Source organism: Notothenia rossii, assembly GCF_949606895.1.
Source record: "Notothenia rossii genome assembly, chromosome: 5".
In the NCBI taxonomy this organism is placed as follows: domain Eukaryota; kingdom Metazoa; phylum Chordata; class Actinopteri; order Perciformes; family Nototheniidae; genus Notothenia; species Notothenia rossii.
In genome coordinates this window covers 17,684,974-17,710,276 of record NC_136903.1, presented here as the reverse complement: position 1 = coordinate 17,710,276, position 25,303 = coordinate 17,684,974, and the positions used below count along the sequence as shown (strand labels likewise).

The window sequence follows — 25,303 nt, the reverse complement described above, 5'->3', positions numbered from 1 at the left end:
GCCACCCGCTGTAGCCTGCTAATCCCTGACTGCCGCAAATATCCCCAACGCACCAGGTCAGAGGGGCCAGACCTGGGTCTCCAAAGTCAGAGCTCTTTCTTCATGTGGTCAAAACATGTAATAACCACATCTTTAAATATGTTCTACTTTTTAAAATGTCCCTTGAGGTCAAAGGCCTTGCACATTAATGTGAAAAGGAAAGCAAAGCCACTTCCTGATAAACAACCATATAAAAGTTTTTTTTTTGGGTCATGCTTTAAATTACACCTCGGATATCGCCTTATAATAAAGACAATCTACTGCTTTTGGGATGATTGCAAACACAGTGAGGGATGCCGAGCATGTAGAACGGGGTCAGTGTCTGCTCAGAGTGGCTGCTCTCATGGTTAATATGTTTTTAGACTTGTATTTAAACAGCGGTAAAGATTGGTTTACTTTAAGCCCAGAGATCAAAGTTGAACTGCAGGTAAAACTTCACTTGCAGCCCTGCAGATGAACCTATAGCCTGGCTGTGTCAGTCTACAGAGAGCAGCAGCAGCAGCAGCAGCAGCAGCAGCAGCAGCATGCATTGTCCCAGGATCTATTACAGTATATGGGTGCCCCCTAGCGTATGAAGTTTTGCTTCAAATAAGATTCAATTTAGAGGAGCCATCCGACACGGAAACTGCTTCAGTCTCTTCTCCCGCATCGACCAAACTAACGAGCACCATTTTAAACTGATGACTGTTTGTTTAAATTCTGTTTTACAGGACTTGGACGGCAAAGCTTTCAGAGTTGCCAGAGTTGGATTTACTTTTTGCCACTTCAGGCAATCCCAGCGGTGGTATTTCGAGCAATTATGTCTTTATTCTAAAACAAATGAGCCGGTTTTATTTTGTCTGCATGATTACTTTGTCGATTTCATTTACAGAAGCCGTGAAAACACCCCGAAATGTATCCGTTTCTCCAGGATCCGACTTCGAACGGTAAGTAGCCTATATTTGCGCACTTTAATAGGATAAATCGTAAAAGTACCTGTGTTGTATTTCTCAGTTCTAAATTAAATATTGTCTAAATAAGCGGACAGCATTATGTTGAAATAAAATAAATGTATGGCTGCAAACAACGCGTAAATACACGATGTTTCTAGTGCGCATTTAACACGGGCGTATCAGTCACTCATATTGCTTTTTTCTCCAGCTGTTTATATTTATATGATGATCACATTAAGCCCAACTAGGTTGCAAATACCCATTCATAAAGTTATTTGATAGTGATAGAGAGGCAGAAGGCTGTATTCTTAAACAGACAAATGTGTGTGGCTTCTTCCGTAGCAGGGTGCATCTTCTGTCTTATTCAGTATATATTTTGTCTTCTCTTTTTAGACACACTGCCCAGAATGAAACTGGCAAAATCTTCGTCTCCAATAGACAGAATCAAACACAAAAAGCACGCTGTTTATTAAGAAAATGTTGGCAAATGTCTGATCATGCAAAAACTTTGGAGAGCCGGTAAGAACAACTGATTCACGTCATGTGTTGATGAGCGAGGAATTGGTAATATAATAATATATTCGGAGCAGAATATCTTTTGACTGCTTCTGGAAATAATACGTCTTTAGGCTACAGCAAAGCAGAGATCCTATGCGCCTTTTCTCTCCCACAGTAATATGGCCAAAACGCGCGTGTACGCCGCTGCTTTGTGTGGGCTAAGAGGGGGGGGGGGGGGGGGGGGGGGGGGAAGTCAGAACAGACACCTGTCTTTAAGTGTGCGAGCATGCATTGTGAGATTCTGCTTATTAGAAATTATAAGGAGATTAGAAGATGCAATAAGACCTGTGATTAGAGCTGTAATTAAAACCTGCCAACATATTTAATTTTATTGCAAAAATAAACATCCAGTGTCCTTAAATACAGCAAAACAGCAATGACTATTGTGTTATTATATTATCATTATTATTAATTAGCTCTAATTCAAATTAATTATAATTTAAAATGACAATGTATTCATTATATAAAATTAAGAAGCAACTACATAAACAATATCCCTATTTCTTTCTTAGAGCTACATCTCTTACAATTATACATTATGCAGAGAATAAGAAAGCCTATATAATGAAATGATAATAGCCTCAATTAACCTCGCGTGAATCTATACTGGGTCGAAAATTGAACACCTTTTCCACGCATAAACAGTTTCACACTTACACAATTGACACAATTGATTTGATATTAAACCCTCTAAAAGTCTTGTGCTGCAGTTTTTATTTCCCGGGTTTAAAAGTTTCCTCTGTGTGATTAGCAGTTGTTCTGCCTTCAGTCAGAGGATAAAAGCACTATATGCTCAGCGAGCTTGCACACAACAATAGCACTGCCCAACGGGACCAGTATCGATTAAGACGAGACAGAGGATGTCGCCTGCACTAAATATTTACTGATCACACACAAATAGCTGGATCTTTAACGATTTCCCATGCTCGGGCTGGGAGTAAGGACTACATCACTTTATTATTTTTAGTAAAACAAAGCACACGCTCTGGAACACAGGAGTGGAGATGTGCTGATTGAGATAAGTGCAGCTAAATTAATCGATAGTGAGTAGATAATAGTTGAGATTTACGGCCGTGTAAAGAAAACGCTTTCACTCATGTATCAAGTTAAACTGACACGTGCACTGGGACTGGTCATTATTTGTATATGCCAACGCGCACTTTAGTCAAAACAGTGTAAATGCAACAGATTCTAGATTAAAACCAAATGACTACCAGCGTGAATTGGGTTAAAAATGATCGCATATACATCAGATTTTTTCTTTTAAGATATAGCCTAACTAATATAACAAGCAAAGTCATGCTGACGCCGAGAAAACGTCTCACACTTGTGTAAAAAGTCAAAAACTGTGATGAAAGTGCACTTTAATCTCATCTGCGCCTTCAACCAGTGCTTCATGCAGATAGGGGGGGGGGGGGGGGGAGGGCTGACCCAGGGGTCTCCAAGTTCCCGGCCTGATTAACCCCTGCAGACCCGCGCAGGAGCAAATGTTAACCAGGCTAATCAACTTCAAGAGTCTCATTGAATTAGACCACTGTGGAATCAGAACAAATTAAATCGTCCAATTTAAAAAATAACACCAGGAATATAACATGTTTTTGACAATTGGTTGAGATTCAACTTATCATAAAATATCAAAAATATAGAATAATTAATTTCAGTTAACACACAGGTTGATTAACTGTTGGAGGCAACAGGTTTGAGCTTTTGTGTATACAATTAAAAAGCAATATTTTAATATTCAAAACGCTCTTAAACAGCCTCAAATAGTTTTTTCCTGCTTGACAAAAGATCACTTGATTGATGGTGGTTGTGCCACAAAGTCACAGCAGTTTTATCTGCTGTATTGCATTATATAGGCATCCTCTGGTAAAGGCTTATCCATACTCTCTTTATAGCATTGCTGTAGTAGTGTTGCTTGAATGCAAAGATGGAAAAAAAAAGGACCAATTAGTCAAATGTGTGCTTGTACATGTGGCTTTATTTAGGCAAAGAATATTTTCTGACAGACAGTTTCAAAAAGTTACATCAGACTCATATATCACAATAATCATAGAATAAATATAAATTTAACGTAACATGAGCAAATTCTCCTCATATAAGGATAGTTTAACATTTTAACAAATGTCATTAAAGTATTATTGCTTAGATATTTTTTTGCGATACAGGTTTTAACTCAATAAATTATCCCGTGTGCATACTCTTATAGAAAGTAGTTTCTTTTGATTTGCCTTTTTTTCTTTGTGGTTGAATAGGTTACACTAAAGCACGGCTTTTACAGACTTTAATGGAAAAAAGTATGACTTTAAATTGTGTTTCTCTCTTTTTGGCATTTTAATAATATGTTATTACAGAAAATTGCATTCATTATACCAATTAATAACCACTTATTGTAAACATGGTGCGTGTGTGTATGAGCATTTGATTGTATACACACATGTAAGCTATAGAGGCATACAGTGTGAGAAATAATAACATGTATAACATTCACCTTTTTATGCTTCAGTGTTAGCAGACATACATACATGTCTTAGCAGAGACATAAAGAGTTCATTCAGTGGCGTAGATCACTTTCACTCTGTCTGCATGCCCTAAGGGCTGCTATCTTAAAAGGCAATAGATCCCAGATAGCTCACTGTTCAATTTGCCAATGATAGATTATAGTGCCAATTTAAACAGATAGGGATCAATTTGTCTCAATGATCACTCTTTAGGCTGACTGCCAGCATGCTCTTAATGTATTTGTAAATGCTGGTTGTGTGAGTCGCGGCTGTTTAAGTGATCAAAACTGTGGAATGTAGAGATGATATGAGAAATGAGAAATTATGTGTTGTTTTGTCTGCTAAAGACTGCATTGATGGAGCATACGTGGTGATTACTTGAGGCAGATGACCAGAAGGTCAATGGTTTAACTCTAAGGACTAGCTGGGAAAGTCTAGGTAGGGGAATTGTGTGATAAGTGCTCTCTAACCCGTAGGAACCACTGCTGAAGTACCCTTCGGCAAAGCAGCTTAAGGCCCATCTGTCCCAGTGGAGCCACACAGCGACCGGCAGCACAACACCGCGGTTGTTCCCGGGCACTTGTAAGATGTGTCTCTTCGAGTGTGACCTACCCTCCCTCTTCTTTTTAAAAGAGGGAGAGTGGGCAGTCCACTCACCTCACTCTTTTTTTTTTTCATGTACTCAGACAGTGAAAAAAGTTTTGGAGAGGACCTAAGAGAGAAAGCTGTGGCAGCATTCAGTCCTGAGCCAGACACGGTTCACATGTGGCCCCAAAGGCAGCAGACAGTGTATTGAATTACTGTAACTCAAGGTGTAATGTGGTAGCAGGGAGGGATATGTAAGAATTACACAAGCGGATGTAGAGGAGGCGTACTTCAGCTTCAGGTTTCTAATTCGGCTATAAAGTGTTGAATTGTATGCTTAATGTTCTGAAATTTCGCCTATTACCAATAATTAATTAAAAAGGCAGCCATAGTGATCAAAAAAGTCTCATTATTAGATTAATCAATTATATCAAACTGCTACTGTCCTGTTAACGTTGCATCTCCAGTTTTTATTTTAGGTGTTAATTTACACTAAACAATTACGTGGTTTGTAGGAGATAACCCGTCAAACTACGCTGGATCAACACATAAATGCGTGTTGGTAAACTTCAAACCATAGCCGTGTGTCTTATGTGGTGTATAATTGCAATTTGCAGTGTCACACCAGCCACATCTATAACCAATAAAGTTTTATGACACCATATGAGCTGTGTTTGTCTTTAATGTTGTGCACTTACATTTCCAGAATGAATGTTTCCAGTTTTACCATGACAGATTAATGTAAGTGTGTAAATAAAGCTTTCTTTCCTAACTGGAACTATTGTTATAACTGTATTTGTGACATGCTGAATTACATGTGAGAGTACATCTGACTATTTGTGAAATTATTTTCTATTTAGAGTCTGCGTTTAACTTCACTTATAGAGCAAAATCATTTGTGTACTGCAGTTAAATGAATACAAGAATGTGCAAATGTGCCGTTTTTTCTCTCTGCTAGGCAAATGTTCACGATCTGAACATTTGTGAGGAGTAGAGTTTTCTCCTGAAATTGAAACATAGTTATCATTATTAAACTTTACAGCAGAAACATATTATATGAGGCACTTCTGCTAGTTCCAGGCCTAAAGACTGCAGGCTGAGAAATTAATCAAGCTGAAATGTTTCAACATAAGAACTCATAGTTCTGTCAAAGTGCTGCTGAGATAAATTGTATAACTATGAACAAACTCAGCAGCCTGTGAATATTGACAATCTTAACTAAATCTTTACTTCCACAGGTATTTAACATTTGTGAATGGAACATATTGTATAATAACAAATACTGCCATTTTAGGTTTTTCACTTACACAAATCAACATGTGATCAATGGTCCTTAAGAACTGATGGAGGGAATAAAAGGAGAAGACCTTGACAACAGCGATGACTGCGAATGAAAAACACAAGATGTTCTTGGAGGGAGGATGACCTCAAGGGGAAAAGCCATTAAAATAACAGGAATCACTTATTTACAGGATCTTGGTTACTTTATCGTCATATGAGGACATGCAGGAGCTGCTTCTAGGGCTCACACCATGAGAGCCAATACTCCCAGGATGATGTCATCACAGTCAAATGTTAGACCTGCTCCACTGACAATAAACTGAGAGGAGATTTGTGGACATGTGATAGCGCCCAGAGCTTAGACAGAGCCATGACTTAATGTGTTCAGTAAACAGTATTTGTTTATAAGGTTCTAGTTTAGGAGTTATTTGCCATTAACCATGGTGAGTGAAGAAGTTATTATAAACTTATTAACAACTTTTGTCTGTGTGAGTGTAATATTTTCTGTCTGTTTTCTGAATTTATTATAGACATTACTGACTTGAAACCTGTGCCTTCACCTTTCTAAACACACCATTTCATTATGCATCTACAGTTCTTAAACACTATAGTACATTTTTTATAATACACTCAATGCACTTAACAGTGATTATACCAGACTATAAACAATTGTCAGTATTTGAATATGCAATCCTTGTAAGTGAGGACAAATTAATATATTCATTACCTGATATGTTGTCATCCCAGAGGAGGGGTCTTCATGTCTATATGATCAGAATCAGAACAGGTTCTGCAAAAAAGAAAACAAAAAAAAAGACAGTCAAACGTAGAAGACGGAGTGTTGACATCCAAGATAATAAAAAATATGAACTCACAGCAAACACTTGTGGATGAATCAACTTGGTGTGTCACTTTTGTGGATCAATCACCAGGCGTAACGGAGCTGTTAACAGCAGCGGTGGCAGAGTCTGTCTGGGTAAGAGCAGCCAGAGCCTTCGGAATAAACTGTAGGGCATCAAAGCATGCAAAGAACAAAAATGAACTTATTAGCCAAGTGTTAACACTAGCAAGATAAGAGATAATAGTACATCACCACTGTCTTTGTACTGAAAAACAAATGTTATAAACTGGTGTAATTTCCATGACAACAGCTGGCACAGGAGCATGTGCCCTCGGGCAGAAATTGTCAAAAAGAGGGTGGCCACACATCGCTTGTGCTGTCTGAAGTTGAGAAGCCTCATCTGGCTTGCAAAGAAGGAATATCAGAAGGGAAAAAAAAAAACACAGATCTTCAGTCGGGGCCCATTAAATTATTATATTTAGTAAAGAAAGGCTTGGGGCAGTGGTGTGCTGGTACTGAGGAGGTAGGTCCACAGTTCAGTCCTCTCAAAGCTTTAAAATTCCTCTCACTCCTACGCCTCGCCTCATCTCAAAGTGCCGTCTTTGGTGTTTAAATTAGAATAATAAGAATATTCTTTCAGGGTTTACCTCATTAAAAACGTCATGAATAGTCACTGTAATGGTTTGTATATTTTTTGGTGGTAGTTGTGTTGATACTGTGAGCATCACACTACAATATTTCCCAAGGACAACAGGTCATTTCATGGTAAACTGTAAACATACAATTCTTCAGTTTGAACCAAATATCTTTTTAACTACCACATCAATTCAATAATCCTAACTCATACATGCTAGGACACGTGTGTGAGTGTAGTTTGTATTAATTTACAAATCAACACAAACAACTCTGTGTGTAATATTCCTGACGTGCACTTTGGCACATGCTGTATGTACAGTAGTTACACCCACCCATTGGCTCACAAACTGACTTTCTTATTCACTCCAATACAACCAGAGATATTATATTGCTTCAATAATCTGGAGTGTGATAATCCTTCAGCCATAAAATCATTAAGTATGATAGTAATCTTTTACACAGCTTATTTCAGAGGAGGATTTATAACTTCTCAGATCATTAGACTGCTTTAGAGTATAAACTAAAAATACCTACTGGTTAATTTTTTGATCCATATTTTTCTCTATGAATTAAACAGAAGTAAAGCTTATTGACCCTGTGACTATGGGAACATAAAAGGTAATGAACAACTATATAAATAGATTTAAAGAAAATCTATAAAAAATGGTTGTGAACAAGAAAATGAGTATACTCAGTATGGGGACATGGGGAATCATTACTAGCAGCAGGTTATAATACAACATATGGAATGATTGCATAGATGAATTGAAATCAATAAGCATTGATAAAACACATGTTCTAAGCCAGTGCACGTGTTATTTATGAGCCAGACTAAAAACTAGCAATGGTGTGATATTTGCCTCCATTATCACAGGATATAAAACCTCCTCTCTACTTCTAAACTTGCTCGTGCCCAAATGAAACTGTAGTGATAAAAAGTTGTCGGGAAATATAATACATGAAATAAAAGCTACAGTTTCTTCAAACAGCATATTGTTTGCAGCTCAAGGTGAAAATAATACCATAAACTATAAGGGAGCCCATAATAATATGGGTTCACACAACCGCGCTGCAAAAAAAAGTAAGGCACATTTCATCAAGCTAATTGCCTGTTTGTGAGAGGGAGCAAACTTTCCTACCACCACTCTATTATGGAGGCTCTTTCTTAATCATAAATAGAGCCCTTGTATCCCAGAGGGACTTGATATTCTAATTTACAATTGAACTAAAGACCAAAGCTATCAATCTTTCACAGACACTTTATTTCTGCCCCCCTTCTCTCTTGTAATTGTGGTGACATAACCATAAACAACAGAGAAAAGGCTGCTGTGACTGATCCGTGGAAATGACAGCATTAACACATGAGCTGCACATAAGCACTCCCATCCGCTGGGCACGTGAGTGTGTGCACACACACATCAAGGTGGAATGAATATTAAGGGCATACACGCAGTGACACAGGCTTGATTTAAGTAGTGTTATTAGGAGTTCTTCCTGACACATGCGGATTAGGCGTAATACCCTTCACGAGTCTGAAGCAAAATATCGCAAAACACAAAAGTTTGTGAGAAAAATGTAGACTTAAATCTAAGTGCCACTTCTTATAATAAAAGGTTCGTAAGTAGTAATTTATGGCATTATTTGAGGTTATTATACAGCACTTTCTAGTGTTTCTTTTTAATCAGTTATTGGCCATTTGTAAAAGGAAGTTGTTGTGTTAACCCTTTGTTTTATGATCATAATATTATGACGGTTGGTAATCCATTTACAAGGATTTACAGGAATTAAGGCCATACTGTACATTTTGTAGTTATACAAAAAATACTAAGTCAGCATAAGGGGCGGTAGTTTCTGACATCCAATCTGTAGTAACTAAGTTGATAATAAATAGATGTTCTTTCTTTACCAGAAGGTGAGGGGTCTGACAGTCCATTGGAGGGGTCTCCCTGATAAATTAAAAGCTCACTAAAAGGGCAAAGTGTCATGCTGGAGGAGGTGTTTATCCTCCTCAACCAGAGAGATTTCTCACAATCTGTCAAACTAAACATGCTCTCATTAATGCCTTGTTCTAAGCATTGATGAATGATGTATAAAACATCGATACATCTGTTACATTTCTAAAATCATCATCAAGGTTGCCATATATAAGCCATAAGTGAGCGGTCCCGAGAACTAATTTATCATGTTACATACTTTCATGTGAAGCCAGTATACAAAACGGGAACATGTCTCCACAGGTTCACGTCTTCCACAAAGCCCTGCCAAGGTCTCCTGCTGTCAGCGTGTTACTGGGGAGCCTCGGACACATTCCTGCATGCAGCGGCGGTGCAGTGTCACCACCGCTGCACCATGCCTCCGTGAGGACTTTAATGATGAGTCTTTTCGTTAATGAGTTAATGCAAAAACTCTCAATGTCATCTCAAAGATAAGAGGGGAGAAAGCGGTGCATTGTACATATAATGACAGGCTCCCTGCATGCCCCTGAGATGTCACGGGTCAGCCATGTTAAGAATGTGTGTGCCCAATCATCCACTGATCTTTATCTGCCGGGCCTGCAGCTAACCATGACATGGGCCCAATCAGGGGTGCTGATGAATGGACAAAGGGGCCCTTGAATTGTTGAAGCTGCCACATGACTGCTTCTCTACTAAATCATGATGACATTAGCAATCAATATACCTATTACTGAACAAGTTATTAAACATGTTCTGAAAAGCAACGATCTTTACAAACTACATACAGTACGTTACAAGGGTTTGTGATGTTTGTGAGCAACGTCACTGGCAGGTGCATTTTTGATTTACAACCTTCCATACAGATGTTTATAAAGACAAGTTTATACACTAAATGACATATTACAAAAGATAACCACAACTTATCTGTTTGTAAAACAACCTAATGTTTGAAATCATAAATTGGATTCTAGAGGCTGAAGAAAAGAGTCCCTGCAGTCAAAAACAAAGACAACAATTTGTACTGTGACTGAGTTTGTGATGCAATCTTAATCTATTCACACATTTTAACATAACCCCCCAAGGACTGATGTACAAAGTGACAAATCAGGACCATATATGGTTTCAGATAGCACAAGGAGTTGGAGTATAAAAGGTTAAAGGGATAAATTCCAGCCGTCACTGACATCATAAAACCTGACAAATTGTAATAGCGGACTGTGTAATCCACACCACTGTCATCCTCATGTCTTCAAGCTCCCACTGACACAGTTATAGTCTCAGGTTCAAGTCTGCAGCCAAGTTTAGACAAAAAGGCCCATCCGGTCCGTTGGCGTTTGTCTTGTTTTACATTATCTGAAATCAAACGCTCTATTCCACTCCCATCGTTCCAATATAGAACAATCAGTCCAGCCATAATGTGGGAATGTCTGTAATACTAACAAAAGGACGCTGACATTTATACCCAACAGACATGACTTGACGGGGCATGGATTCCTGCAGTGGCTTTGTGCATGGTACACTAGACTGGGTGGATGGATAATGACACTTTATTACGGGGTCATTATGGCAGGTAGCTCTCAACGATGAAAAGGCAGATCTAGTCAACATGGACAGCTGTGAGACAGGTGACCCAACATATTAACAAAAATGGCAAATGGGCATTATGGGACCAATGAATTCAAAAGAAGCTCTGGGGATAGATCAACATAATAGATCGGCCCGTCTAAGGATTACCAAGATACGCATCTTAAGGCTGGTTTAAGGAACTATTCTCATCTATTGTGACTAAGCTTTCCCACAGATGAAAGATGAGAAGGGACAATCTGAAATATTACAAATGAAGTGTTAAACATGCTTTATAAGATGCTTAGCTTTAGTGCTGTCCTTGTCTCAGGTATCCTGTCTTCCTGTTTGATTATCAAGCTAGCAGGTAATTCATACATTGCATTTATAGTGTTTTCTGACTCTATTTGGGTTTACTGTGAACACATTTGTTTACTCCTAAACAGTTCAGTGTACATATTGACACAATAGACCAAACAAAACCTCAGATCACAACCTCTGGAACAGATGTGCAATAATAACAGATGTACTATCACCGCTCAAAGACAGGCTGTGGTACAGTTGTCATTCTCGGTCACTGCTTTAAATAACATCAGGCCAAGATAGAAGTCATCACTATGAACTTAAGCAATGATAAAACCTTACCAAACTCAAGTTTAACACTGTGCTTAAGAGTCGGGGAGCATTTTATGTGGTTTCCAAATTGTACAATCGATCTAATATCTGCTAATTTACTGTAGGAGCCTGCCAGAGTCAAGACAAATGTGGCAGTTATTTTGAGGTCAAACCTTTTTTCTCCCTCTTCATTGATTCCCTTCAAAATAAAAAGTGTCACGTCTTTCAAACAGTTAGAGTCTCACTGGACCTGTCACGAAGCCCAAGAAAAAACTACAACAATAAATCCAGTGCAAAATGAAATGTAAAAATGACCACATCAGCATTTGTTCTATTCCAACAGCTCACATGGGGTCTGGTTTCTGTTGGTACATCGATACTTCTTACAGAACTGGGATGTTCATCCAGTTCTCTTGTCACTATGCCAAACGTTTACCCAATGAGATCAGTCTAGGTGGCTGCAAATCCTATAACATGAGATTAGCCATTTTGACTTCACAGACAAGATAATGACGTTAGCTAATGTATGAACAATAGAATACCTCTGTGTGCATTCTGATACCTCGCTGAGAGAGACAGCACTTTGTTCTGGATTCATCTAGTTTGCTTTGAATTCACCGTCACCACCGAATCACTTGAAGGGGTTCATTGCCGTTTCTACCTTATATGTAATCTTCAGAGCAAATTAAAAACAAAGGCTTGTTTGTCCTCTGGACTGTACTAGAGACACAGCAGTCTATTTTCTTGTGTGAATTTCTTAAAAGTGCTCACCGCAGCAAGTGATTCTCATCACGTACAGTATGTGCTATTAGTGGGTCACACTTGATGCACAAGTGGTTTAACACTGTACCCTGTAAATACATGTTAACCTGACAATAGCAGGACTAATAAAATGGTAGTAGCTCCTTCACCTTTAGTTTGTTCTTGTTCCTAAGCGGAGGCTGTATTTGTTTTTTCTACATGAGGATGACCCATAAAAGACATAGCTGTTAAAGATGAGATATGATGCGACAATCTTCCCCCCTGTGTAGTTCATATAAGCCAGTGATGGTTCATATTACATTGTGTGTAATCTCCATGAACACGTTTGAATGCAGAATCTGTGCAACCGGACAGGATTTAAGTTTTTGAAGCGCACTGGTTCCTGTTTAGAGTCTAAATGTAGTCTCAGTAATATTGACAAACCAACCTGATCAGGCTTCTTTTTATTTTATTTTTAATGGAGCTGAAGTAACCACGTGGAGAAACAAAATGAGGCAGAATGCATGGCCGAAATGCATTCAGAAACCATCAGCTATTGTCTGAAGATGATTTAACTTTTTATTAGCTAAACATTAGCTTGTTAACTGGCTACTTGGCTACTTGGAAAATAATCCAGTTGTAGACATTAGTCTCTCAACTCCAGCTTTATCTGCATCTCAAGTTGCTAAACGGAATGTAAACTGCATTTATTTTCAATGCTAAGACTTAACTTTCATTTTCACAGTATTAGGAAGCAAAATCCAGTTTATTTGAGATTGCTTGATGATTGTTGCGCTTGCTATTGCACTCAAGTGTTTCTTTTGTGATTAAAAAAGATTATTTTCCTTTCTTTTTATCCAACAAGCAACTTGTACAGTATCTTGGCAGTTTACAAAAAGCAGCGCAAAAGAGGAACTGAACGCAACTTATAAATCGCAAGTAATATTTTTATTTCGATATTCAGGTTATCGCATATCGTGCAGCCCTTTTGGGCACATGAGGACTTGATTCAGTTCAAGTTGTTTTTAACAGACATCTGATTTGTTCAGCTGGATAAGAGCCTCAAATTGCGTTGAGAATTTGCCACATATCAAATGCGCACATGTATCCACCAATGATTTATTTAAGTTGATGTTATCACACAACAATTAGTAAGAAAGACCAGTGGGAAGGTTCAAAGCACAACCAAGGGTGAAAGTCCCTCAGCCAGTGAACTTTGTGACCTGTGGGTTTTCCATGTGACCCCACCAATAAGAAATGCCTTTGGTAATTTAAATCAAGTGGAGGTGTGTCACTTTCAAACAGACTCAGCTGAATAGCCGTGCCAGAGCAGCATGCTGCTCCCCTGACCAGATGTGTGGGGCTGTTTTTATTACAAGAGAAGGAGAAGCTGATAGTTGCAGGTGCAAGGCTGACATGAGGGCCAGCTTTGCAGGCCTTCATAAAGGGGATATCCATTGCCTGCGTTTAATCAGAGCCGGTGGGAAGGGATGGGATTCATTGCTCTTTGATGGAGAGCACTGTTATGAAGATGGACAGTCACTTTGCTCTCTAAGTGAAACCATCGTTTAGCCTCAATTCCCAGAGAAAAGGCCCATTTGTTACCCACGGGGGAGTGCAGCAGGGGTGGTTATGCTAGGTGGAGGCTGCATACATTTCCCACACAGTTCCCGTGCATACAATTATGGTCTGAGAAAACTGCCTATGCCAAAGCCAAAGTGACATACAATATAGACTTTGAATATCTTTCCCTCTCAGACCAACAGAGTAAAACAAACACAAACAAACAAACAAACACACACCTGTGTATGAACTCTGTGTGTCTCTGCATGTGTGCATACAGGCTTACTCACATGTGTTATCTACTGTTTGTGCACATGTACAAATAGTCATAGTGCAACTGTGTTATTAATTTAAAAACTAAAACCTGTAACATTGAAATATCCAACTATTGCTGGAAAAGAAGATCAGTATTGGACAAATCAACAAAATCCTCAAAGACAAATAAACACGTTTTTCTTTATTTTAACCATTTTTAAACTCTTGCTTTCTACAATATATGTACTGCAACAATGTAAAAGCTAAGTAAAAGCTTGGTGTAATAGCATACTTTCTGCGATTAAGGTATCGTAAGGAAACATCAAACACTTGTTTAGGTAGGCAAAGATTGTGGTTACCTTTAATAAAAAGATGAACATTTATTTGACTATTAGTTGGGCAAAAACGTATGGTGTGCTGTGTTAAGGTCAGGCGAGTTACATGCACATCAGACCACATCCAACAATACTTCCTGCATTTGCTCTGTATGCTAATAAAGATGTGCCCTATCGTCCAAAATGAATGTGACTCTTTAAAGACACCTGGCTGAATTATCACCACTTTCCTTAGCTCAAAGAGCTGATTAGAAACCTTTAAAACAGTGGATCCTATTAACAGTCTGCCCACTGTTCCAGTCCTGACCTCTATGAGTCTGTTAAGATTCATTTGAGGACAGGTTTATCAAACAGTTTATTCTCTAACAGGAAAAGAATGAGCCTTGTCACAGCAAGTGACACGGTGAAGAAGACAGGTCTATGTGTCGCCCTAATTCCTCACTTAGTCATCCAAGAGGATGAGAATGACTCCATGTATCATTCTGATAGAGAAGGTCCACTCAACTTGTTCCTAATTTTGGACTCAAATTCTAATATGTTAAGTGGGAGTGTGTCTGAAAGGTTAATATATAGGAGACAACCTTTGATTGGACATGAGTAATTGTTAATGATAATAAGTAATCAAATTAAAGAGAATTCATTTGCTGAATTAGATCTTGTGTGACAGGCCCACAGCGGGACATAAAGACGCACTAGCAGAGACTCACACAAAACTCAACACACTGTTATCAGGTCTGACATGTTCCTAGAAGTCTGGCCCTCTGCCACAGTATCCTGGCTTTAGCTTTTAGTGATTTTAAATCTCCTTGCTGTATCCACTTTCAGGAATTTTCCAGATCCATTGTTTTGTTTCTAAATAACCACGCTTGACAGGCTTGCCATGGACGACTGCTTTATAGTATCAGGGTATCTGTGTCTTTTCAGCCACATGTTGTATTTCACACTTGCATTGCCCTGTCTCAGCTATCATGGCTTTGTTGTGTTTAATGGTATCTCCAGCCTTGGACCACTGATACCAGCTGAGCGGTCAGAGTGTTAGCACTCCTCAATATCTATTACAATTAGATTTTGATTAAGGAATCCTGCCTGGCTATTTGAAGCCTTTAATGTTGTGTCAACTGGATGATGATGGAGAGAGCAGCATGGACGCCTCCCAGTAACAAAGCGGCCAGTAAAAGGCTCCGAGTGAACCATTTTATCTTCTTAATGGAAACCAGATGACCTCTCTTTTCTTTTTTTCCCTCTGTTTTTTAATGTTGAAGTTTTTCTTGAGGCGATACCAACTCAGAGCACTCTCTCACTTAGGTAATCTAAGCCAGAGATTTTGGCAGCTTTATTTCCCCTTATCAACATTGGCTTTGGCCAATGGTTTTCACACTCTCATAGACCTGGAGCATAGCGTACACATCAGCAAGATCTATGACGAATCAACTACCCCAAAAGTTCCTCATAAACAGGATTTACTGAAACAAATGAAGCTACATTTTAGTTTTGAGTTTAAGTTCAATCTCTCCTAAACTACATAGGAAAGGCATTTTTTGTATAATTAAATAAACTTGATTAATATTTGCAAACATTATTAATGAACGTCTCTGCAAAATATAGCTCTTATCAGAAGAGAGTGTGATTAGGGGACTTGACAGGGTTTTAATAATTAATTCCTAAATCTTTATTTACATTAAAACGATTTGCTTACCCCAAATAATGTTTAAAAGTAGAGCAGGTAACAAACATGCTTTTCAGAATTGATGCTGTCCCCTTGATGATATGAGCAAAAGTAAGCATACATCTTATAAGGAATACACTTTTCATGGTGGTCAAAGTTCAGTTTTCTTAGAGTTGTGTGCATGTGGAAAAAAATTATGTATTGCTAAATATATCTTTAGCAACACAAATCATAGACAACTGACTTTCATCAATTATTCTGTGGCACATCATCTATGAAAAAAGTATGCTGGATAATTTATTTATGATAGATAATTTAGACAACTATTATGAAAATGTTATGCAGCAAACACTATTATAAAGTTTGAAAGCTGAAGCAAACAGTGCCTACTGCAAAAGTAGTCCAAAGATTGCATGAATAAACATGTCAAGAAGTCCAAAGGTCAAACAACCACACTGGCTTTCTGTATTTTAAAAAGCTGCAAAATATTCAAGATTCATGTTCGTGGCACCCTGGTGGTTTTGAGTGATCACATGTTGAAGCAATTTACTGAGAAATAAGTTCCACCCTAGCTCACTGTTTAGTTACGAGTAGAATGTGAGAAAGCAATACAAATATTTCTCTTAATTGTATCTAAATTAACAAAAAGATCTTCACAGAAATCCTTCAATGAGGGTCTGTTGAGGTTTAAAGTGCTATTTCCTGCTTAGTCAAAGCTGGGATTGGAGACGCTCACTGTTACTCATTCTGACACTGAATAACTAGCAAACTTCCCTTTGAGTAGAAAAATGATAAATCAGCAGGGTGCCCAATTACTGATTAAAAAAACGATGCACAAACACTGTCTCACTCTATTATGTTTCCCCACAAACTGTAAAATGCAAGCTTCTTTTCATGGTTTTTATCAAGGGAAACATGAATTCTCAACATAATGAACATCTTTTCAATGTCTGACGCAGCTGAGGACTGCTAGCCCTCTCTGTCACACTCACAAACATGAGGTGGAGATAAAAAAGTCCTGGCATGCAAGCAGTCTGATAAGTCGCAGCTTGTGTAGTTTTGTTTAGTTTACTTAATCCCTGAGCTGGAAATGACCTTGTGAACTTAAGTTGGTTTGAATGTTTTTTTCCCCTCTGCTTCTTCTTTCCTATTTCTCATTTCAATCAGTCAACAGCCATCTCTACATACAATACCTTCATTTCCTTTTGTTCCCTTTTCAAATATTCAAGGTGGTATAGGTGTAGCTGCCATCGTGTGTGTGTGTGTGTGTGTGTGTGTGTGTGTGTGTGTGTGTGTGTGTGTGTGTGTGTGTGTGTGTGTGTGTGTGTGCCTCTGCTGTTTTACCAATAGGATCCAGAGCTTTCAGTCTACTAAATTCACACATCACAGGTCAAAGATTGCTGTCCTAGAACAATTACACTCACTCTTTTAGCACCAGCTTCAACCTGCTTTGACCCAACAGGCTTTTGAGCACACATGGCCTATAACCTTGCCAACCTTGAATGAATCATTACCATGACCTGTTTATCTGATTGTCATGCAGGTAACCATTAATAAGTGTTTGCCTCCCGATGACCTCTGAAAATGGGCATGCCGCCTTTGCCCCACAAATGTCATTCCTATCAGAAAAGTTGGTTATTTTTTCTTTTAAAGTGGCTGCACCTGGGACTATAATAATTCAACTGGGCTAGCCTGATAAGCACCCAATTCATATATTTGATTCTCCACAACTTCTTTTCAATTTCTTTTGAAAACAGCCCACTCATAGTTCATCCCAAGTACTGGGTTTTCTATTATGTTATTACTTATATTACTTGACCATTTTGGACAAAGCACAAAAGAAGGGGAAAAAAAGGGGGAAAAGAAGGAAAGAAAAAAGAAAGAACAAAACAAGGATTACTAGAGAGGCTAAAATTGAATCTGGCTGAGATTTCTATTGGCTTTGAGAAATCCTGCCATTTCCCAGTGGCCAGCCGTGTCGCCCATCTTGTGTTTAGCTGATGCAGAATGATAACTCACCAGTTGTCTTCCTCTGTGAGATGGGTAATATATAGCTGAGAGGCGCACTGACATAGTTATAGCTGTTGGTGTCCTCGAAAAGACAAGGAGAGTCAATTACGATAGCAGAGCAGAATGCCTGTACGAATGTCAACTCCCCGCGCAGACGGCTGTGATAAATAACACCTGACCTCACACCAGGCGGTGGTTTCTCTGCAGGGCCCGAGACAAGCCTGCACGTGGAAATGTGAAATCAAGGCAGAATGTGGGGCACTTTCAGAGAAAGGTGTAGGGCATTGCACGAGAGGACAGGGGACGTCTGAATGAGCAGCAAGACATGTCAGGAAACATACTGGTGTTTACTTTATGGCAATGCTGTGAAGATATGAAACTTCACTCGGGGGGTGTTGTGGCAGGCCCTGCTGTTATTCATACCTGCTTCTGACAAGAAAAACAAAGCCCCGTCCTGCTCATACTCTATTTGTCCGCATGAGACATAAAGCAGCAGGTTGGTCTGCCCGGAACTCCCATTGCGCTCTTCTGAGTGTAATCTTTGTTGACAGAAAGCAAGTGTGGGTATCAGGTCACTTTCTATGGCTTCCAGTAATGCACCAGCACAGTGTTGTGAACCCAGCAGAGACAGCGTGCAGATTGTTAATGATCTAAGTGCAGAGACCTCTGGGCATGGCTGTGGACAGACTGGATTATTACTGACAGTAGCAAGGTGAGGGTAAAGCAGCACAAAAGTGAGCGCAGCTGAATGTTCTCACCCTCCGTCTGCACGTGCATGTCCTGTCTATATGCATGCATGCAAGGCGTGTGTGTAAGGGGCAGAGAGGGGCAAGTGGGGGACTCCCGGGTCCCATGGGAGACATGCTGGCTGAAAGAAGGGAGGAATGAGCAACAGGCAGACACAAGGGCACAGGCAGATGTGTGCAAAGATAAATAAGGAGATAAATCACTGAGTGTCTGGGCCCAAGGCATTTGCATTCCTGAAATGAAACTCCAAGGAGAAACACTGGTGTGTACGGAGCTTCAGTGACTTTAAATACATACAGCGTGTATGGTGTGCTGTATGTACATGAAATGTGTGTGGGGCAGAGACAAGATATTTTAACCCAGCAGCTTCACAGAAAAAAGTATCACATTACGACATGAACTATTATCCTGCATGCAACCCTTATGAAGTCAAGCAACTGCAACAACTCCTGGCTGGTTTAAGCTTTTATCACACTTTGTTTTTAAATGAAATAATGAACTCGAGCAAATTGGAGGTAATTTTGATAACAAGCATTCCTCAGCTTTGCTTACATAAATGGTGGAAGGGGTCACCTCCACATTGCTTATTTTGAGCAGACTGTGTTTGATCTATAGAGGTCCTGGGTTGTCTCAATGTCACAAAGACAGACACTCCCCTTCTGGGAGTGCAGCATGTGATTTCATGTCCACAGAACACCTCAGACGCATTTCAATTCATTTCCAAACCCTGATCATATTTTCCCTTGTATTATGAGCTGTGTTTAAGTATCAACAGAGAGAAAATGGCTTTGGAATAGCCCTCGTGTTTTCCAGGAAAGACTATTATAAGACTCCTTTATAATGTTTTAAGAACACAATAAAAAATATTGCAGGCTTTACAACGTATTTAACGCACAATAAAGACATTTAGAAATACACTGATTTCACTTCAGAAAGCAGTTATAGTGCTCTTTGAGAGTTATGCAAGTATTAATGATATTTAGCCATTCCAGCATAATCCTTCACCCTGGTCATAACTTCACCAGCACTGGGACTTTCCCATGAACAGAGCAGGCAGAGAGCTGCAAACACTCATGGTGGGAGGCTCTGGGTTTGTGGGAGGGAGCATGAAGGAGAGACTGTCATCACTAATTCCTCGCCAGGCAGCCCAAGAAGTGTTGACTAACTAATGACCGTGTTTAACAAGTGAAGTGTATCATGCTTGAGGAAACACAGCTGGATATGGGTCCTGTGCATTGAGTGACTTGGAGAAAACAATTCATTGTCTTAAATGCTATCCACCCACAGACAGTTTCTCAAAGCGAGGAGGATGCCTATTCATGAATGGAGCGAAGAGGGACTTAAAAAGGCAAAGGGAAACAGCTGGATTTTTTAAGCAGGATGGTTGGCGGTTGGGTCGCAGAGGCATATCTCTGTGGTACTGTGGTGGGAGTGGAGGATAAAACGGTAGTCCAAGACTCGTAAATGAGGGGTAGAAGGATTAGAATCTGAGTGCAAGGAAAAGGAATGCAATTTCTCTCAAGGATGTACAAAAAGGAGGAGAGAAACGGTTTCCTCTGTAAATCCTACTCTGTATCGACTTTGACGACAGCAGCTCATTTAGAAGAAAGATGTCATCTTTAATAATAGGTCAAACTGAGTTCAGATGTGTTGTGGGAACACTATGAATAACATACATTAGACTGGAGAAAATTAAATCACCTCTGTCTACCACAAAAGACCACAATATTACATGGGATTTAAGCATATGTTATGAACTTGTCTGACAATTATTCTAACTCAAATGTGGCACCTGGCAGCTACACTAACATGTGTTGGGATGATGCAGTGGAGCCAAGTTAATGTTTTATATTATAACTACAGCACTCCTGGCCAGACTAAGGCTCATGCTGTTTTGTATTTCTCTCAAGAGTGTGTTCATAACTCATCTCACATGCCAAGATTCTGTTTGCTTATAATGAGGCAGAAAGAGGGAATTTTATTTTACAGCATCGCTTTGGTTGAATGGTGAACTAGTGTTTCCCTAAAATGTCCTTCTAATGAGCATATATTTTACTCACAATCATTTATGACCAGGCTTTGTCATATATTGACCCTATGATCTAAATTTGTTTTCCATCTTTATGGCCTCTCCATTACCTTATTACCGTACAGCATAGTACAGTATATGCCAATTCAGCAAATCAGAAAGTTATTTGTGGGAATATACGCCACTTTTTCAACCCACTCTCCTCGAAACTAATTTAATAAATATCCTTATAACTTAAAAGTAGATTTGTTTGTAAGGAATATAACGCCACCTTTTTTAACAGCGTGGCTCCAATGCAATGTCAGGAAAAAATATATAGTTTGAAATATCTATAACAAAGAACATTTACTGACGTACAAAACTAAAATGGTGAACATGCTAAACAACAGCTTTTTAATTATAAGGGGGTCATTCCTAGCATTCGGTGCCATTTAGGTCCCCACCACATTATATCATATACAGTGGGGAAAAAAGTATTTAGTCAGCCACCAATTGTACAAGTTCTCCCACTTAAAAAGATGAGAGAGGCCTGTCATTTTCCTCCTAGGTACACTTCAAATATGAGAGACAAAATGAGAAAAAGAAAATGCAGAAAATTACATTGTCTGATTTTTAAAGACTTTATTTGCAAATCATGGTGGAAATTAAGTATTTGGTCACCTACAAACAAACAAGATTTCTGGCTCTCACAGACCTGTAACTTCTTCTTTAAGAGCCTCCTCTGTCCTCCACTTGTTAACTGTATTAATGGCACCTGTTTGAACTCGTTATCAGTATAAAAGACACCTGTCCACAACCTCAAACAGTCACACTCCAAACTCCACTATGGTCAAGACCAAAGAGCTGTCAAAGGACGCCAGAAACAAAATTGTAGACCTGCACCAGGCTGGGAAGACTGAATCTGCAATAGGTAAGCAGCTTGGTGTGAAGAAATCAACTGTGAGAGCAATTATTAGAAAATGGAAGACATACAAGACCACTGATAATCTCCCTCGACCTGGGGCTCCACGCAAGATCTCACCCCGTGGGGTCAAAATGATCACAAGAACGGTGAGCAAAAATCCCAGAACCACACGGGGGGACCTAGTCAATGACCTGCAGAGAGCTGGGACCAAAGTAACAAAGGCTACCATCAGTAACACACTACGCCGCCAGGGACTCAAATCCTGCAGTGCCAGACGTCATATGACATGTCAATGTCATATGGTCAGATGAAACCAAAATATAACTTTTTGGTAAAAAAGACGTGTTTGGAGGAGAAAGAATGCTGAGTTTCACCATACCTACTGTGAAACATGGGGGTGGAAACATCATGCTTTGGGGCTGTTTTTCTGCAAAGGGACCAGGACGACTGATGCATGTAAAGGAAAGAATGAATGGGGCCATGTATCGTGAGATTTTGAGTGACAACCTCCTTCCATCAGCAAGGGCATTGAAGATGAAACGTGGCTGGGTCTTTCAGCATGACAATGATCCCAAACACACCGCCCGGGCAACAAAGGAGTGGCTTCGTAAGAATCATTTCAAGGTCCTGGAGTGGCCTAGCCAGTCTCCAGATCTCAACCCCATAGAAAATCTTTGGAGGGAGTTGAAAGTCTGTGTTGTCCAGCAACAGCCCCAAAACATCACTGCTCTAGAGGAGATCTGCATGGAGGAATGGGCCAAAATACCAGCAACAGTGTGTGAAAACCTTGTGAAGACTTACAGAAAACATTTGGCCTCTGTCATTGCCAACAAATATCACAAAGTATTGAGATGAACTTTTGTTATTGACCAAATACTTATTTTCCACCATAATTTGCAAATAAAGTCTTTAAAAATCAGACAATGGGATTTTTTGTTTTGTTAATATTCCTCACCAAATTGAAATTGTTGTTATTAATTCATTTGTATTGAAAATAAAGTGTGTGTCCCCTGTTTAAATGTCCCCCCTGTTACTCTGATTTGAATCCCTCTGGACACGCCCCTTTACTATTCTACTATTTGTATGACTCAAGAAGAAGAAGGATACATTTTGAGTGGGAAATAATCTTCAAGAAGCAGAGTGAATGCGTTCTTCCTTCAACGTTTTTCTAATGTTTTAAAGAACTTAACTATTGCGGTAAAGCATAAAATGTCCACCCTGTTATGCTCATTTTTAGTGGAACTGATCATTTGTTTTACATTTAGAAAATATGGTGAATATATCTGTCAAATATGTTTCTGTTGTCACCAAGTGCTAGCTTGATTATCATCACACATGTAGCAATAGCCAAGTTTAGCATAAAATGTCCACCCTGTTACCGTCCACCCTGTTACTATTTTTCACAGTAACTGGGGATGGTAAAAAAAAAAAATGTTAAGCATAATATCCTGAGCTTGACCAAAATATTTTTCTTATGCTTTAACAAGCCATCATTCAGATTAAATAAAAAAAATAAACATGGAAAATTATGTTTTTTATTTTTGAATACCCCATAGCTGAAATGGCACCGAATGCTAGGAATGACCCAAGGATGTTAGCATTATCATATTAGCATTTAGCACAAGGCAGTGCTGTGCAAAAATAGGAACGCTTGACTTGAGCTTCAGTTTACTGAATGAACATTTGACTAAAAAAACAGCCCTGCTATTGTTGCCTAAACCTCATTAAGGAGGATCCAGATGAAAACCTTGGTCCAAAGTGTAAAACGATTCCTGTTCTTTGTACGTCCGACGATCTCTTTCATTGCACAATTACGTAACCTAACAAAGCATACTTGGCGAAAACAAGTATATAAATGTCATTTTTGCAAGACAATAGTTTAGGTTCAACCTGGTCACTTTGCTGGAGGTTGTGTGACTAGAATGAAACGTTTTACAACAAAAGGTTTCCAATCAACAGGATCCAGGCAGCATGTATTGTAACTCCATGTTGTATTTGGCAGAACAAATTATTAGGGTATTAACATGAGACAAGGCTAATAGGTATGAATTAGAAACGTGTACAAAAACAGTACAAATTCAATTTGAGCTGTAAAAGTCCCCACACACACACACACACACACACACACACCCCCACACACACACACACACACACACACACACACACACACACACACACACACACACACACACACACACACACACACACACACACACACACACACACACACACACACACACACACACACACACACACACACACACACACACTCTGGGAGGAAGCTGTCCTAAGCCACTTAAATCTGTGCTATTTGATAGTGTTTGTGAAACGTTTACTTGTGACCTGCGCTCTCAAACTCCTTAAACCATCCACATGACTGAGGGAAGTGAAGGGCCTTTTAAGGCCCTAAGTATTGCCAGAGTCCTCCTTATATTACTGATGATATCTGTCCTGAGGAGTTTGCTGACAAGAGCCCAGGGATCAGAAATAGCCATAAAGCAGATGGGAAATTACATCTTATCCAACACATACTGAAATGGCCTGTCTGTTGATAGAAAAGGCTCACTGCGGTGTCTTTAAGCAGGGATTTAGCCTTTGACCCATCCTCCTCAAGCCCATGGACACTACTACATCACCACTCAATTGCCATAGCTTTACACTGCACAGCATCACACTGTGTTGTAAAACTAGTGCTAAACAGCAGTCAGGGAAATCCTTAAGCAAACCATCTGGTACAAGTACATAATATGTTCTTGTACAGACTTGAGCAAATAGATGGTATTGTTAAACTACAGTGATAAGACATGTTTGTACAAATTGTTCTGTATGCGCTCTCACAGCACAGAGTTTGATTGAATATTGGAGAGAAGAGAGCGCGAGACAACATTAATCCCTTAAGCCCTTCAATGATGGCCTCTGACCAGGCCATATGAGATCCACTACCCTCTACTAATCTGCTCCAAACAGTGATGAACTCAGAAAGTGGCTCTTGCGTTTAACAAACTGTTGACAGCAGGATTATCCAGTTTGTGGCAATGCAAACGTCAGAAATCCCTCATAAGTGCATGTTTCTTGTTTGTTTCATTTCACAACATAACCTGACTGATATACTTGTAATGATATACATGATGATACAGCTTGATCACTTGACCTCTGTGGGATAGATACAGACAGATTAACAGCACTACTGTCTACTGTATCTATAATCTGAAAATAAAAAATAAAAAGTTGTGTTTATGCTTATAGCCGCTTTCACACCAAGTACTTTGCCTTACTTAGTGCCCCGGAACTTATAACCCCATGGCACTAAGTACCAATCGCGTTCACACCAGAGTACTTTTCCCTGAGGGAAGATTACGCAAATGAGCCGCTGACGTCACTTCTTCTTCTTCTGCTTTGGGTTTACTGGCAGGCCGCAAACAACTTCACGGCATATACTGCCACCCGAAGTCCCCGGCCGGAAGTCCCCGGAGTTGGGGACTGGCTTCAGTAGAAGCAGCTGGGACTCCCAGCAGCTTCTACTGAAGCCTTCTGAGTAAATCGCCAG

The 25,303-nt window shown here is 39.4% G+C and overlaps 2 long non-coding RNA genes across 6 annotated transcripts in view; one reads left to right on the top strand and one right to left on the bottom strand.

Moving 5' to 3' along the window:
• Nucleotides 1–607: 607 nt before the first annotated feature.
• LOC307039909 lies at nt 608–5,277 on the top strand. The gene is made up of 2 exons (XR_013808360.1): nt 608–965; nt 4,507–5,277. It is a non-coding gene; the product is annotated as an uncharacterized lncRNA (long non-coding RNA).
• A 134-nt stretch (nt 5,278–5,411) lies between these two features.
• LOC307039907 overlaps nt 5,412–25,303 on the bottom strand; it is a 184,505-nt gene continuing 164,613 nt past the window's right edge. For all 5 annotated transcript variants that reach the window (XR_013808354.1, XR_013808355.1, XR_013808356.1 and 2 more), the window contains 4 exons: nt 6,772–6,901; nt 6,624–6,686; nt 5,923–5,999; nt 5,412–5,618 (listed from right to left, as the gene is read on the bottom strand). This is a non-coding gene — a long non-coding RNA (uncharacterized lncRNA). The remainder of the gene's footprint in view (nt 5,619–5,922; nt 6,000–6,623; nt 6,687–6,771; nt 6,902–25,303) is intronic.